The following is a 17,334-nucleotide window of genomic DNA, read 5'->3' as shown; positions in this document are numbered from 1 at the left end:
TAATTGCGCCACAAATTGCCCCTGGGAAGGAGGCAGAACATGAGAACTGACCGTATCTAGAACACCGCCGGAGTTGAGAGAGAATTTGCACGAAGAAGAGTTTCACCTGGTCCCTGCTGTTAAATTGCACCAAAAGGTACATTGTTGCAAATTTGAGCGAATTTTGGGTGAAACGAGTCTGGGGAGATGCTTTCGGACTCAGATGGAGCAGAAATTATTTGCAGATGGGTTCACAATGTCAAGGGAAAGATGTAAAATTGTAAAATTCCAAAGTAAAATTGCACCAACTTGCAAATTAAAATTGAACCACACAAATTACTTTTTTGTCGTCAATTTACATTTTTCTTAGTTATTTAAATATCATATACAAATTGCAAACTAAAATTTCATTAATTTGCAAACTAAAATAGAACCACACAAATTTATTTTTTGATGTAAATTTACATTTTTAAAATTACATAAATGTTAAATTTATATCTAATTTATGTAAGTACTTTGTGTTACTGAAACTTTTACAAACATGTTAAATGGACCTACATGCTGCAGTTTTTGTGTAAAACTGTCATTTGTCATTTTACATTTTACATTAAAAATCAGTTTTAATTATAATGATGATTAACTTTTAGTCACATGCTCTTTTTAGACTAAATACGTATTCATAAAAAAATGTAAATTTACACCAATAGCTTGTCGAATATTACTTCGTAATTTACACTACTGGATGACTTTTCTTGTAAGTTTCCACTAAACTTACATTAGTTGCAAATTGAAGCTTTTGTCATAAATTCAGTCCACATTGTTAATGTATTTCAAATGAGATGGTCGATTTTCAGTCACGTGTTCTCGTGTAAATTTACACTAAAATTATCTAGTGCCACCTAAAAAATGTAAATTGCCACTAACGGTCTCGAGATTGTGGGACTGGGTCTAAATTTACACTACCGCAAATTATGCCATTTTCCGGAAAAATTGCATTAGGCACGTGTAAATTGACACAGTCGTCGTAAACTTTCCAGTGTAGCGGTCTGGAATCTTGTGCGTCAACACAAATTCCCGATTTAATTAATCCCGACCCGCAAACAAATTAATAAGCGTTAATGAAAGTGGAACTTAATTAAATTAGACCTATCAGAAATGTTTGTTTTCTTCGTTCACTCAACGTATTGGACTATTTGTGAGCAAACACCACCGTCGATGTTAATTATTTGTATTTTCTTCCAGCGCTGACCGTTCACTCCTTTATCCCGGTGCCAATTAACCCTCGGCGTGGTTCTTTTGTTTTCGGTTGGCCTCGATGATTGGCGGTCGAGTGCAGGGCCGTCTCCGCTACATTCTCCCAGATAATATTTAAAAAATCGAAATCAGAGTAGCAGTGTAGGGCGGATCCGGTCTTGTGTCAGCGACAAGCTAGGGCGTTAATTCGACACAGGTGTGAAAGTTTCGTGTGTGCGAGGGACGTCTTCGGTGTTGCGGCCCTGCGGATGTGACGTCACGCCCGTCGCAATTACGTCACACACAAATACACATAGATATCTATTAGGCGGGTAAATATGTGACCGCGGTGGATCGTGAAAACTTGTGATTGAGTTAGCTCTCTCTCCTCTCTTCGGAGGTGGTGATCAGCCATTGATTAAAGTCACATCAATTCCCACAACGCCGCCTTCATCAGCCCAAACAAATTATGCCGCCGCTAAAATGATTCCGGCGAATTGCGGACGAGGGGCAATTACTTTTTCCATGGGTTTTTGCATACGCGATCCCGCTAATCGCCTAATTAAATCGGACAATTTCGCCAACAATGCGCTCAATTCGACGTCGCTGCTTAACTAGTGCTTAATTCTTTCGCAGTGGGTAGCAGTTGTTTGAGCAAATAAACCTAATTACATTTATTAGACGGAGCTGGCTGCGCCAGCCAAATTAGTTTAATTAAGTTGATGTTTGCTTAGTAATCACAAAATGCTTCCACTTTTAGGCACGCAGGGCCGCGGCTGGCTCCGGGAGCTTAATAAGTCGAAAAGGCAAATTGGAAAGGGCGGGAAAGTGCACCGGGGCACGATTTACTCCGGGATGCAACCGGGTTCCGAAGCACGAAATTTTTTCGAGCTTCCAAAAGCTCTCCTGCGAGGGGCAGTCCGTTAATAATTAAAAGTCACGGAAAAAATGGAAAAGACGAAGAAATTAAAAGTGTAAAAAAAAGTGGCAAGAATTAGAGCAAGAATGGAAGAATAATGCAAAAAAAAAACAAACAGTAAAATATGAATATCAGCTTTCAATAAGTCAGATTCAGAAACGAATTTGTGAAAATTTGAGTTAGGAATTTCAAATGATTTTAGCTACTTTATTTTATCTGCCGCTCGTCAGCGGAGATAATCACTTTATCTGCCGCTCGTCAGCTCGTCAGATGGTAAATAAGTGACACTTTAGCATTATCAATCCAGAAAGAAGAAAAACATATTTCATTATAAAATGCGTTTCTTCAGTTACTTCTTCAGTATTATTAAAAAAAAAAGCTGTTTTTATTAGACATTCCCAAATTTTTTTTGTCCAGATTTGACATTTTGTGTTGAAACGACAGATTAAAGCGACAATCTCAATAATGTTTTATTAATCCATTTGCTTAAAAGGAAGACTCAATAGTTTAAAGTACCATATGCTTAAAAAAATGTATGCCCAAGAGTGACCTTGAAAAACAAAAGATTTGCAAACTTGTGCTTCGGGTCATCCACCGTGAACTATCGTTCAAAAGATCAAAAATTATTTTGGTTTGAGATCGGTTCCTATGTGAATGAGTTACCGTTGATCCATCCAACACAGGCAAATTCACTGTTATTTGAATCTTAGTGTGTGGTTATGCGTAATTATGTAAAGCAGCGTTTTGTTTTTCACAGACGCTCTTGACCATACTTTTTTGAAACGCGCGGTGTTTCTCAAAGCAGTATTGTTTCTAGTGGAGTTGTTAACATCGCAGTAGATTATTGACATTTATTTCTCTTCAGTCTCAGTTAGTGAACATCATAATGACAGAGAATCTGAACCGTCCTGTGAAGATTTTTATTTAATAACACTGTGAACAACTGTAACAGTTGTGACCAAAAGTTGGCCAGTGACAGCTCCGGGCTCTCAGGGGGTTTTCGGGGCATAGGGCGTGGGTTCGGATTATAAAAAAAATGGGCGCCAGGCAGCTATTGTCTTGAGCTGGTTGTTAAGCTTGTCCAGCTGCCGGGACAAGTGCTCAGTTTCTCGGATGCTTCGGAGTCAATACGAAAGAACTTAATTCCTTGCGAATTAAATAATTGGTTTATTCAATTTTTGTCCAACAGTCCAGGAAATTCGAAATGCTTACTTAAGTGTGCACTGGTCCGTGGAATTGGCAACGTTACTCTACGTAATTTTGTTAATTGAAATTTCGAACCAGTTCACATTAATGATCTTATTCAATACCTTATTCTGGTCTTATCAAGAAAGCTTTCCTTTACAGGTGACCTTGTAACTTATTTGTGAATAAACTTAAAATTAATACAACTCCGATGAAAAAAAAACGAAAGGAAAATCTGTTGCATGCGTGAAACAAGAATGAAGCGCAGTCTTCTGCTTTCATAAATTTACAACGTTAATTTAACATCGATTCTATAATTGAAAAAATTGCAAATTTACTGGAAGTAGAAGAACTGCTACTAATAATTGAAATGTGAAATTTGAAAACTTGAGCTTTGTGAAGTCTTTCTAAAAATTTGAAATTATTGAAATGCGAGATTTTTACAAATTGAAACGGTTCTAAATATTGAGAAGCGGGATATTTGAGGCGTTCTTTGATTTTTCGCAAATCCGCAATTAAATTGTGCGACTTATCTTACGCCGGTAACGTGGTGTGACCTTGACGATTTTCTTTAGTCCTTGGTGAAACGGTACGTGGTCCGATGACCTTAATGGACGGTTTGCGGTCTGGCGACGACCACTCTGACGAACGATGTGGCGACGATCACCCCATATAACGATAGTCCTGGTGAACAATCACCCTAAAAGCGACGCGGCGACGAATGACCCTAAAGAACAACGTTCCTGGCTCGAACTATCGCCCCAAATGACGATGACTGGTCCGGCTGACCCTAAAGAACAACCCCTAACGAATTGTCGTTAGTGTTGCGAAACTCAATCGATTCGGTAATTACCTTTCCGCTGAAAGGGGTTGCTTCTCGATAATTCGAAGGAGGACTTTCCGGTTCTCCTTCGCGGTACGGTAACGGTAATCTGGCTCGAACCACCCCTAACGGACGAAAATTAGTGAAGTGAATTCGCTAATGAAGGATAATTACCTCTATCTCGCTAGATGACGAGGGGTTTCTCGACCACGGCAAAACGGTAAACGGTAAAACGGTAAATCTTCGGGCTCCTCGACGGCCCCGAAGGCTGGCAGCGCCGGACGATAAGCGCCATGGCGTTCGGCAATCCACCCACAGGGATGATTGCGGATCCCGAACGCCACGCACGTGATTCGCAGCTCGCGACTTGCGGCACCTGCCGCCCGCTCGGCGGTCGCCGACCGAGTTCCTCTTTAATTTCCGCTCGCGATCGGTTTTTTTTTTTGGCTACCCCCTGCTCTAGGAGATCAACCCGAAAGATCTGGACCTTATTCCGTTGGGCGATAAGGCGTCCCGGTTATTGTACTGACCGCGCATCTTGATGACAACTTCCGGCGATCCTACACTTGCACGCTAAATGACAGATGGTCGAACATGGCGCCGGTTTGTTTACGTTGGACTTCACCGATCGAAAAATCCGGATGTCGAAGCGGTAATGTGTCGGTGAGTCCACGCGTAACACACGATAGATGTTGACGGCAATTTCCCGCAGGATCTCAAAAGGTTGGACACCACAAGGATGAAGGAAGAAGGTTAGGGAAAAGAAGAGAAGAAGATAACTTTCCGGCAAGTCACGGGAACAAAAGGGAATCGGAATTAACTTTGCCGTACGGTTACCCGAGCTGAGAAGAAGAAGAGGAAGGATTGAAGGAAAAGGAAAGGAGAAAGAAGAAAAAAGCGAACGATGAATAGATAGGCCGCAGCTAGACAGCCTAGAGGCGTGAGGCCACCTCAGCCTAAAATTTAGGGGCTAACATGTGTGATTCCAGCCGCCCCAAAACTGGCTGGCACAAAGACTCTACAATGAAAACTCTAAAGAAACCGCGAAAGAAACAAACGAAAACCGAAAGTGAAACTGAAAGCGAAACCGAAATAAAACTGAAAGTGATCCGATAAACAAAAATGAACCCTGAACCGATAAACTCAAAATGAATTGACTGACGGCACAAACAAACTGAATTATTTCGAAATGAGCGTCCCCAAAAAAGGTTACGGCAGGGTGGGCGCGTCGCGACGTCATATGCCGTGCGTTGTGTTGCTTGTTCCTGATCTTCGAACAGCGATCTTATTGTCCCGCGAGCATAAGTAGGACCTCTTGGCCTCCTACCCCGGCCAAAACGAATAGTGGCACTTTGACCTGCTACACAGTCTAAAAAACTGAGGAGAGGTGATTTTTTCCATCAACTTGCTGCACATAGTCGACTTAATTGATATGACGGAAATATTTATAAATCTTGATTTTTGGAGCATTACATTCGAGCAAAAGAAAAATATTCACTCATAAAAATTTAAATGAGAAATTACGACACTTGTATCGTAAATGACTACTATTTCACTTTTTTTCGCTTAAATTAAATACTTTGATAAGACTCCTTTTTTAAATTGGAAGCGTCAGAAGCTTATTCCATTTCCATATTTTTTTTATATGAAGAAACTAAAGCAAATTCATTGAGAAACTTCTTTATTTCGAATGTTTTGTTCCAAGTTTACAATAAAATTTTTAGTTTTGGTTTATTTATACATATCTATGTTCCCACCTTTCAAAATTTTACGTAAACTGCTCTTGTAAGAACTCAGCGGCAATCGTACCATGTGACTTTGTTTTGGGGCGATGACTCGTCTCGATGAACGGACTATAGTTCGTTTGTATTTTACGCTTAGAAACCTTGAAAAAATATTAATTTTGGAAGAAGGTCCTACGTTAGCAGAATAACAGCGGTGAAAAGGAGAATTAAAATAAATGTAGGCAATAAACACATTGAAAAAATGAAAAAAATTAAAAACCTGGTAGGACTAAACTGACAAAACTAGTGTCAGTTTTCATATATCAGAGCCATCTCTTTTTTAAAGATTATGGACAGAGATTCATGTGAAAGAGTTTGCTCTGTGAGTGGAAAGAGCAAAAGCTCCGTTGCGAAGATGCACCTGAACCCACCCTCCCGAAGCTGTGGGTATAATAGATCTTTTGATTTTTTGAGTAGATCATGTAGCTTCCTGCCTTTGTAAATCTCTTTTGTTTGTCCCCTCCCCTGAAGCAACGTTGGCAATTAAGCATCGGCCAGCTGTCCTTTCGTCCAGTGTCCGTTGGCCTCTGATTGTCCTCCAATTTGAATAAAACAAAAAAGCGTCCCGGAATATCTAAGGCGACGTGTTCCCATGTCGCCGTCTGTTGCAAAAACCGGCTGTTCTTTTGTTTTGGGTGCAGCTCACTTGATCCCTTCGACACGGCGGCCGGTGCGTTAACAAGCCCCTAAGCCTTACGGTCTTAAGGCGCATCAATCAACGCCGGCTTCCTCTAAATCGCAGCTGACCCTCGGACATATGTTAATTAATGCCGGTCGAGGGGGTCGTTCGCATATTAAATACCCCCGGACCAACCCCTTCTGGGCCGGTTACACTAATACACATGTCAGACTGGTTTCGTTGTCTTATCGGGTCATACCGGACCCCGCGCGCAAAACGCGACGCGGACGCGACGTTAATTTGTTGCGTTGCGTCCGAGACGACAGTGTTTAATTAGCGAAACCTCTGCAGAGCGCAAGCAATCGCTCTTCTCCGGTGACTAATGAACTCCTTGATTACCGCCGCCAGCGCCCTCTCCTGTGACGTCACGCTGCCCCCTGGACGCGACAATGGGAATTAATTCATTATACGTCCGCGTTCCTCCGTAAGTTATGTGTCGAGGCTTCCGAACACACTCCTCCACGCCATAAATACTCCAACGCCAACAATTAAAAACAACAAGAGTTACGGCGGCGGTTCCACCGACGACCGAATTAATCTGCCGTGCCGAACGGATTTTTCTTGCTTTCGGCGGGGGCGGCGGACGATGCAAATGGCCCCTGAAAGATCCAACAGATAAGCGCAGAGGAAATGGTTTTAAAAGGACGACATTCCGCAGAGCAACAACAGACTTATTACGCAAGGGGGCACGGCATCGAGGCCGGAAAAAAAAACTCTTTTAAAAATTCGTGGCGATGAGCAACACGACAACAATTACCGAGAACCTAGAAGAAACTAAAATTATCTTATGACCTGCACAATTCAGGGATTTATGAACCAGTTAATTCTCCAATCTCGACTGAATTGTGTCTAAAACAAGAATTAATGGTACTTTTTAATCACTTCTAGGTATTTATGTCTCATGTGAGCCGACGAAGAAAGAGAAACTATGAAAGTAACAATAGGTTTCCGGATTTAACACCGTTTGATTTTTATTGGTGGCGCGTCTAAGACGTCATCTCTCGACGTTTTCAGCGACGAATTAGATCAGAAATTGGAAAAATACTGACCTGGTGCAAATTCGATTTTTTTGAGTAGTACCTAGGTTTCTAGGAAAGCAGGAATTCAATAGAAAGGTCGGAAATATTTCATGTCGGCGTTGACCAATAATGACGCTACTAACGCAAATCAATAGAGTTGATGAAATAATAAGACAATGATGTAATTGGTGTAATAATGAAATCCTGCATTATTTATAGTACCATCTATTAGATATTGGATTTAAAACGTATTAAGAGGAAACTGTTGATAGGTATATCATCGATTTTGTAATTATTTGTAAAATGCGATGTCACAGGTTAATTGTTCATTATGGTTGTCATTCCGTAAAATAAAATTTTCATAAAAACGTAATGGCGCCTTCGTGTTGGTAATTCCAGGCGATAAATGTACACAAGTACAAATTACAACTGCAGCAGACCAACACAATTGCAATTTTTTCACTGGACAGTTTTATTTCTCACCGTAATCACCTGAAAGCTGCTGCAATTGGTGCAACGAAGCTGCGGTACTTCACTGCTCTTGGGAAAAATTTGTAACGCAGTACCAGGAAGGTGATTTTTAAGCTTTCTGACCAAATCTGGCAAATAAGTTTGTCAGGTACTATGAAGCATGAAGCTGCGGTACTTTGCTGCTCTTGCGAAAAAATTGGTAAATCAGTACCACCAAGGTGGTTTTTAAGTTCTCTGAAGACCAAATCTGGTAGATAAGTCTGTCCAATGCATATTACAAGGCGTACTAAACGAAATACTCTTGGTGCTTCAAAAGTACTAGAGCAGAATCTTGAGGGGCCTTTGCATTAGTCCAATAAATTTTAATTTAAGAAGGTTTCACTTTGTGACGATTAATTTCTGTTACTACAGCAGCTCTTTGAAGAATGACAGAAGAAGTACTCTTCACACTCGTACTTGGTCCTTCAAAAGTACTACATCAGAATATTGAGAGACATTTGCACCAGTCCAATAAGTTTTAATTTAAGAAGGTTTCACTTGGTGATGATTCATTTCTGTTAAGGAACCACAGCAGCTCTTTGAAGAATTGCAGCAGCTTTATGAAGAATTGTAATAAGTACCGTGGGCTTTGGAGTGAGTTGTTAATAATATCTTGCATCATCTCTTGAGCATCAGGTAAGTTTGTTGTGATTGTGATGCCCAAAAGTATAGAGACTCTTTACAAAAATAAAAAAGGGTACTTTTGAACAGTCTACGAGATTCTAAGGCCCAGTACAGGGTGTTTCCAAACACATTAATTCAGTCAAAGGTTGGCAATTTAGAAGGGCAGGGAAAAAGACGATTGAGGCTTCTTTGGAGCCTTTCCAGTTGATGTTTTGGGGAACCAATGCAAAGATAGTCTAGAATGGTACCAGAAACTTAACACTTCATTATTTCTCCACACCACAGACTTTTTGAAAACAGTTTCTAGGTGTGTTTGGTCTCAGAGAAATAGTTAATTGTTACGAGAGTACCAGAAGCTGCTTTTCAAAAGCTTTGCAAGTTGTAGTACTAGATTTAAAAATACATTTTTGGAAATACGTCTTTCAGGGTACTCAGAAAGAATGGAATTTTTCTTGGACGCACCAGTTCCATCGAATACAAAACAGATTGAAGTGGATGGTGAGTATTTTGAAAAACCAAAATGGAAATGTTTTTTGAAAAATAAGATTTGTTCGAAAAATGACTAGGACAAGATTTGCAAAAAGATTTCCAGAGGTGGTTGATTGGCGCCGAAATTTTTGGAGCAGTTGAAAAAAGTTAATAAGCCTCTTTTGCCAGTCATGCGTCGCCCTGCGCCGTTGCCAAGTCGTGGGCGTTTTCCACTGATTGGACGTAAACGAATGTAGAAAATAATTAATAGTAAAACGGCTGTAGCGTTTTGGGCAGTAAACCTCGAAAAATCGAATGAGAGTCGACGGGCGATAAAACAGTAGGTTTTGACACGTTGCCAAGCCGCGCGATTTTCGAAAAATCGGGTGATAAATCCCGAATTCGTCGAACCATCCCAATTAGCAATGGGTTGTTTATGGAGGCCCTCCCGAAGAAAAGAGAGTGCGTCGGGATAATTGCACTTCAGCTGGTCGCAATTTATCTGCATTCAATTATGCGCGACAGTGGAATATTCTGCGTTCTAATTCGAAATCATTCGGTATAAATAATGTATACTACGAAGCGGGCCTTGGCTGTAAGTTACGTCACCAGTATAATTAAAGAGTGTTGTAGAGAAAAATCAAATTTAGAAGCGGTAACTAAAATTAAAATAATCTCAGCATAGTTACGGCTAAGTGTAGGGTGTTCTAAAAATAGCTCGGCAATAACGTGAGACTGTTGGGCGGGCGCAGAGTCCTGAGGGACGCCATCCCCGACGTCACTCCCGAAGATCGTGCCGTTTTGTACTAGCGCCGCCGCCGCGTTGCCTTTTTTGGCCGCCCTGCCCCCGAGAGCGGGCGAAAAATTTTTCAGCGCGGGTTCAACAAACCTCTCCGTAAACACGGCCTAAAAATACTTGGCGGTTTTGACCCCCGAGACGACTTACCTGAAGTATGCGGCGTCCACGCTGCGCACAGATCAACAGGTACAAACCTCTGGGGCGGATTCTTCAGGAGACGCCACTGAAACGCGCCGCACGTTCACATGTTTACCGAACACTGAAAACTGAAAACGAGCCGGTAACTTGATCCTCGCCGGTGGATCTGTTTGTTTTGGTTACGTTTCTAATGAAACGACTTAAAATAATGCGAAATTACATTAAATATTTCAGTAACTGTGGCGAGTTAATCTTAGTCTAAATTTACGTCTTCCCACCCTCACTCGTTTCAGGCCAGTGCGAGTTTTCAGTCGGCTTTCACTCGCGCCGACGGCGGCACGGCGGAATTTTCGGCCGGAGGCGGTGGAAGGCGGTGAGTGCGACGCCGCCGACAGAGTCGCGCTAGGCCTCCAGGCCAAGGCGGTTTTCGGAAATTGGGAGCGGACATCTGCCTCGAATTGTGCCAAATTTATAATTCTGTAGAATGTTGTGACGTTTCGACCAGACTGCACGAGCTTTCCTTTCTAGTTCGCGAAACGACAAAGCTCCTTTTACACCTTTTGCCGTCCTGGGGCCCTTTTCGCTCTACGCCACTTCTCTACCATACAAATAGAACACCTATATTTCCAGCGGAAACCTTTTCTAAATATTTCTCTTCTTTAGAGTGTCATAAAACACGTAATTAGCTTCCGATAGAATCATCTGTCGCTATAAAAATAAAATTTTGTCATAAATATTGGTATTAGAGGTGCCTAATCGAAAATCTCAAAATGAAACTCCGAAGAAAAGCACAAATTAATTTCTTGACCTGTTCAAAATCAATGTGAAATGAAATAAACAATTGGAGTCATTTCCTGAGAAACTGAAAAAATAAAAATATAAAAAATACTGCAGGAAAATAATTTGTGATTAGATTCCTTTGTCAATTTCTCACTTTTATTATGATTTATAAAAATACCAATTGACGAAATTATCACATAGTAATAATTCTACCTAATTATAATCAGTTGTGACTAAAAATAATCTTCAAGGTAATTACTTTATAATTTGTATCGTCTTGTAATGTAGAATCTTTGTACTAACTCAGTGTGATGCACCTAATTTGAGTAATTAGTAAAATTAACTAATTTTAAATAAATTACTTATCTGATTTGCCAATTAATAAATTAGCTAATTCCGCCCAGTTAAGGAAGTAACTTTACTAATTATGTAACGTATATTCTCCAAATTATTTTATTTGCTATTTTTACTATAATGCAAAATTTGGAAGTCATTAGTAAAAATTATAATTAGGTAAATTTAATTTGACTAAAAATGGCCATCAAGTGAAAAATTGTACAATTTGTAATCCATACATTAATTTTAGAGTCCTTTTGTCCTTTAATGAGAACTAGTATTACTAATTACCTTTATTTTGTCATTAATTTACAATAACTAATTAAGTAACTAACTAATTTCGAAGAAAATGCTAATCTGATACAAATTTCCTAATTTTGATTTAACAAATCGTCATTTCACAAATCAATTTTATTTTATCTCTTATTCTAATTACTTACCTAATTAGAAAATTAATTATTTACAAAAGTGATTATTTTTATATCAGTTTCATTTCTTTATCATGTTAACTGCGACTTATAAAAGTATAAAATGTGAAAATTATCAACAATAACCAAAATTATCATTAATTACTATGTAATACGAAAAATAATTTTTAAAAGTTAATAATTGTCTAATTGTCATTAAAACATTAATTCAAAATGAATTTAAAAATCTTTATACTAATTAATTGGGACATACTCGTAAGTAATTTAATAATCCTTTCATCTTATAAATTTTTTATTATACATATTTTATATTTTATTATAATTTACGATAATTAAATTTACTAATTTCGATTGGATACCTCAAGGTGATTATTATTTATTAATAAAGTAATTTCGTTAATCTCAGTATTTTTTGCAAATTTCTTTATTTATCGCATTTATTGTGGTTTATAAAAAATATAAAATGTGGAAATTATCAGTAAGAATTGTATTTATCATTAATTAAGTATGACAAATTAATAATTTTGTAATTATTATCTAAACATGAATTGTAAATTAATTGAAAAGTATTTATACTAATTTAATAAGACATAATTTTCATTTTCATTTCATTTTGTAATCTAATAAAAACAGACTTACTGCAACATTCTTCCATCGATATTTTCGTTTCGTATTTTTTACAGATTTCTTTATTCATTAATTTTTTTTTCTAGTCTAATAATTGCAATTACCATCAATTAAAAATTAATTACCAAGTTATTGATAATTTCATAAGTTGTAATCAACATTAAAAACGAATCTTTTAGATTTTAGAATCTTCATAATCTACTAGTTACTAAACCTTATTTTACTAATTAATTTAATTTTGTAGTTTATTAAAAGATTACCAATTAGACAAAAATTTTCTGGTCGTGACTTGACAAGTTTCTCTTTGTTTTGCATTCTAATTAGTAAATTAATTAATTGTGAAAGTAATTATACTATTTTTAGTTTTTTTTTGCACGCCGTTCTCGCCGCGCTCCCCCCCTCCTCCTCAATCAATACCCAATTGGCTTCCTCGAATTTCACACTCTCCGACCTGGTGTATGACGTTCGTGCGGTGCACCCCGTCATTACCGCTTACATTATTAACACCACCCCGATCCTCTCGCCGCCGCCGCCGCCGGAAAATCAAGCACCAGGTCCTTAATTCCCGAGTGACGAGCCAAGTCCCTCTCTTCCTTAATATAAAGAACAAAAGCTCCCGGACAATGGCCAATCGACTTAGACGTGACATAATGGCCGCTCCAGCGGCACATATTGTATCAACTATGATATTGTTTAATGACAATGAGACCGGGAGCAAGACGGGGGCTCATTGTGGCGCGCTTATCGCATTGTCCACCAGAGGACGCTTTGTTCGTTATTAGTTCCGCGATTGATTACCGGAGAATTCATTCCATAATTAATCCCCGGACTGTTCCGGGAAGCGCATCGCGGGGGCGACCTATCGGGCCGATGCATTACGCATGGAGTGCACCGGCGGCGGCTGGTTTATTCAGCGAATCCGAAAATGCGAATGTCAGAGCGGTCACTCTGACAGGAGAGGGACCCGAGCGGAGCCCTGAGGGGCGCCGCTACCACCCAGGAAAAAGTTGAATTATCGCATCCATCGCGCCGGACCACTCTCGCCGTCTCCCGGTGCGCCTTAATTGCTCGCCTATTATTAGCGAGACAATCTCCGCCGGGGCCTCCACCGGCGAATTTTTCGTCCTGGCCAGGACGACACAGGACAAGCCGGCGGATTAGTGTGTCGGTTCATTGCGCCTCCGAGCTTATACGGCTTACACGGTGTTAGTGGACGGGGAGGACCGAAGATGGTCCATTCACTTCCTCCGCTTGTTCATTCATGCCGCTTCCAAAACATCACTGTTATTGTTTCGGGGGCCGAAGACGGAAGAGTCTGATCGCTGATAAGGCTGGATAATAAAGAAGGACTAATTATGCGCAGGCCTGGTCGCAGACGGTCGGATATGATAAAAGTGACGTTAATTTGCATGGATGGCATGCAAATGGCGATCGCACAAGCGGTCATGAGACACGGTATGGGACAAAACTAAATCACAACCGTTTCCAGACCAGATTGGCGGTTTGTTAAAGTGTATAAGGATTGCAGGCGAGCTGCATCTCTAACTAGGCGGGCTGTTGAGGCAGCGGCGGCGCACAGAGGAAATTCTTAGATTCTTCAAAACTTATCTCTGAACTCAGGAGATGACCTGCAGAGAAAAAATGCAAAGCAAGCAAATAAAGCATCTGATACTGCTTTACTAACTGATCTCAAAAAAAATCAAATATGTAGTATAATAAATGAAAAAAAAATCCACCTTCTCTGTTTCCTATTTTTCTTATTAGAGAAACACTTATTTTAATTATTAATGGTATAGAAGTGTTTCGAATTTTTTTCTTAATTAGTCATTTCCAACTAAGTCCAGTAGACATGGAACGGAGAGAAAAAATCCAAACGAAAAGTGTTTCCTCGCCAATTTGTAATTTGACGCGTCACATCATCTAGGAGGTCAACAGCAGCGTATTGATGAGATAACCCCGATTTGTGTTAATACTACGCCAAAATGACCCGAATCTTTCTTGTAGACTATTAAATTCTGAACAAATTTGGTCATTTACAAAATTTCGATAGGACCACTACTTTTCAAGATATTGTCGTTGGAATGTTTGCTCGCGCGACGCGACTAGCGACTAAGTCACGTAAAACTCGCCGTACAGTTGAAGCTTTGTTGACAAACTGAGAGTTAGATTTTGCAATTTCCTTTATAGCATTTTGTAGTGAATAAAAGTAGCTTTAAAATGATGCGAGAAAGATTGCAATTGTTCAATAATTGCAAAAGTTGTAGACTTCCAAAGTTGACACTTAAATGTCTCATGTGTGAAAATGATCCTGCTGGATTTTTTTTTTAAATCCAAAAAAAACTCATGGATTCGATTAACAATTGAATGATGTCTCAATAATTAAATTGTCACAAATATGTGGCTGGTTATGAGTGCTCAACTGAGCGGCGGCATTTGGACAGATTAGTCGCTAGTCGCGTCGTGCGAGCAAACATTCTAACGGAATTATCCTGGAAAATACTAGTCCTAGCAAAATTTTGCACTTGACTAAATTTGTTCAGAAGCTAATAATCTACAAAAAACATTCGAGTCATTTTCACGTGGGACCACCACAAATCAGTGTAATTTGATTGCAACTTTGTTTTGATTTTTCCACCTCCAATTAGAGTGAGATCTTCATTTCTTTTTTTTTTCATTTATAACTGTCGTATTTTGCGTATGTTGGTAGCCCTTCTCCGGCGCCACTGCCGCCTCCCTCTGCGCCTAATGTCATACCCAGAAGGAAATGGGCAATCTTTTCGACCAACTAATGGTACGACATTACCCCGAGCATGCATTAACCAAAAGATCGGAAAAATACACGTCGACCTTTCCTTCGCAACCATCCATCGACGGTTTAATTATACCAATCGTCGTTGGAAGCTCACGACACGTGACGCGTCGCGTCCACAACGCGACCAACAGAGAAGAAGAAGAGCGAAGATCGGATACGTTAATCGCCCACCGAAGCGGCCGTTTCTTGTAAATCCGTGGTGTTTTTTGTTTGTCGCTGGGTGATATGTGGCCGAAGTATTATAATATTTCGGTGATTACGTCGGATTGTAAATCTTGAATTTTGATGTGCAGCCACCCACGGCGGGAACCTGTTCCTTTAAATGTTATTGTTCGTGGTACAACAGGAAGCTATTACCGAATGAATAATTGAGATTGTTGGCTGCAACACGTTCCCGGAATCCTGATATAATTGTTCAAAAATTACCCCTAATTAAGACAATTACACAGTCTAACGGGCTTCGCTGCTCAATAATTAAAGCGGCGGCAATCAGATGATCGATAATCGAGGGGTAATTGAGTCATTAAGTGGACGGGATGTCTTGATTGGTTTTTTACTTCTTCCGTTTCGGATTTTGACAACTTGGGAAAAGTAGATCGGGGCTAAATTCAACCGTTAGGAAGGAACAAACTCCACACAAAAAAAATTACTAATTTAGCCACAATTAAAACCACGTGGCTACACTAATGTTTTTTTTCCGGTGAAGGTGCAAAAGAGGTGAAGGTTTCATTGTATTAATAATCTAAAGAAATAGTCTTTTTCGCTTCCTTTACATGTTTCGTCTCTATTTCCGACGCGTGCAACGCTTCCTTCAGCCTCTTCGCACAACTTGACAACAATGAAATTTTCAAAAATCATGAGGGCAATTTGAGGCTTCCTCATAGTCGAACCAGCAGGACTAGATGAAAACCAGAACTAGAGATGGATTCTTCATTCCCTTCTGTATAAGTGTGAATTTTTTCAAAATTTTCATGAGTTTCTAGTGACCGATCAAAGATGGCGGTGTCTGGAAAAGAATGAAAAAAGTAAAAACTGATCAACAAAAAATATTTGCCTCTGTACTTCAAATCGGTCTTCACTTTTGTCTTTTTCAAAGTGATGTACGTCAGTGTACCAAATTTCACCGCAAAATCGTAGTAAATAAAGGATTTCTTCATTTTGGGAAAAAAATTATTTTTCTGCCCCCCCAAAAAATCTCAAAAAAAATTAAGTTCCCCGATCGGTATGATTTGTCGATTTCAGGGTAATGGGGCCATTTTGAGTCCACTGATGCAATCAGTTTTCCCATATTTGGGTCGGGAGAGTAGGAATCAACCATGAGGGAAATTTTCAAAAAACAGGAGGCAATTTGAAGCTTCATCGTGGACTGACTAGTAGGACTGGATGAAAATTTGTACAAGAGGCGAATTTACAGTTCCTTTTTCTATGTGTGTGAATTTTTCTGGAATTTTTGGAGCTCCGATAAGTCAGTGAGCAGTGTCCAAAAGAGGTGGTGCGAGGTTAGCAGCGAAGAGTGAAAAATCGCCCTAAAAAACTTATTTGTCCCCCTACTTTAAATCTGACTTTATTTTTGGCTTTGTCAGTTCACAATACCTCAGCGTACCAAATTTCGCTAAAAAATGTCCACACATAAAAGATTTCTCCTTTTTGGGAGTAAACAAATTTTTTGAGGTCTTTCCAAATTTTCATTAAAAAAATTAAAATTCTCCGATCGAAATGGGGCGTCGTTTTCTGGGTATTGAGACCATTGTGAATCGATTGGTACACTTAGTTTTTCCATATTCCGTCTCGTAAAGCAGGAATCGATTTCTAGTCGAATTTGCAGAAATCGTGAAGGCAAATTGGGGCTTCGTCACGGTCGAACCAGCAAGTCCACGTAAAAACCAGTAGCGGAGATGGATTGCTTGTCCTTTTTTGTACATGTGTGGATTTTTTGGTAATTTTTCCAGTGAGTATAAGTTTGTCATGAGCTGTCAAAGGATGTGGCGCCTGGAAACAGGTAAAAAGTCTAAAGTCGATCGAAAAAAAATGTATTTGTGCTTCTGCTTCAAATCTGATTTCATTTTCGTCTTCTTAATGTTCAAATACGTCAGTGAGCCAAATTTTACCGGAAAATCTTCACAAATAACGAATTTCGTCATTTTGGGCAAAATTTTATTTTTGTCTCCCCGAAAAATCTCAAAAAAAATTG

The 17,334-nt window shown here is 39.5% G+C and overlaps 1 protein-coding gene and 2 long non-coding RNA genes across 4 annotated transcripts in view; 1 reads left to right on the top strand and 2 right to left on the bottom strand.

The window, feature by feature from the left end:
* Nucleotides 1-10,326, bottom strand: part of zfh2 (Zn finger homeodomain 2) — a 130,231-nt gene extending 119,905 nt beyond the window's left edge. The window contains exon 1 of the mRNA XM_069059167.1: nt 10,170-10,326. The gene's annotated coding sequence lies outside the window, so the exon portion shown is untranslated. The remainder of the gene's footprint in view (nt 1-10,169) is intronic.
* LOC138138931 (uncharacterized) lies at nt 3,275-4,551 on the bottom strand. Of its 2 annotated transcripts, XR_011162160.1 has the most exons (3): nt 4,314-4,551; nt 4,170-4,264; nt 3,275-4,120 (listed from the first exon to the last, which is right to left on the bottom strand). It is a non-coding gene; the product is annotated as an uncharacterized lncRNA (long non-coding RNA). The 2 variants fall into 2 exon arrangements; XR_011162159.1 differs by having other exon boundaries at nt 3,275-4,264.
* On the top strand, nt 4,589-5,059 carry LOC138138940 (uncharacterized). The gene is made up of 2 exons (XR_011162163.1): nt 4,589-4,798; nt 4,852-5,059. It is a non-coding gene; the product is annotated as an uncharacterized lncRNA (long non-coding RNA).
* Nucleotides 10,327-17,334: the final 7,008 nt, after the last annotated feature.

Source organism: Tenebrio molitor, chromosome 1, assembly GCF_963966145.1.
Source record: "Tenebrio molitor chromosome 1, icTenMoli1.1, whole genome shotgun sequence".
Taxonomy (NCBI): domain Eukaryota; kingdom Metazoa; phylum Arthropoda; class Insecta; order Coleoptera; family Tenebrionidae; genus Tenebrio; species Tenebrio molitor.
The sequence above is the reverse complement of the archived record's forward strand: the minus strand, read 5'-3'. Positions and strand labels throughout refer to the sequence as shown.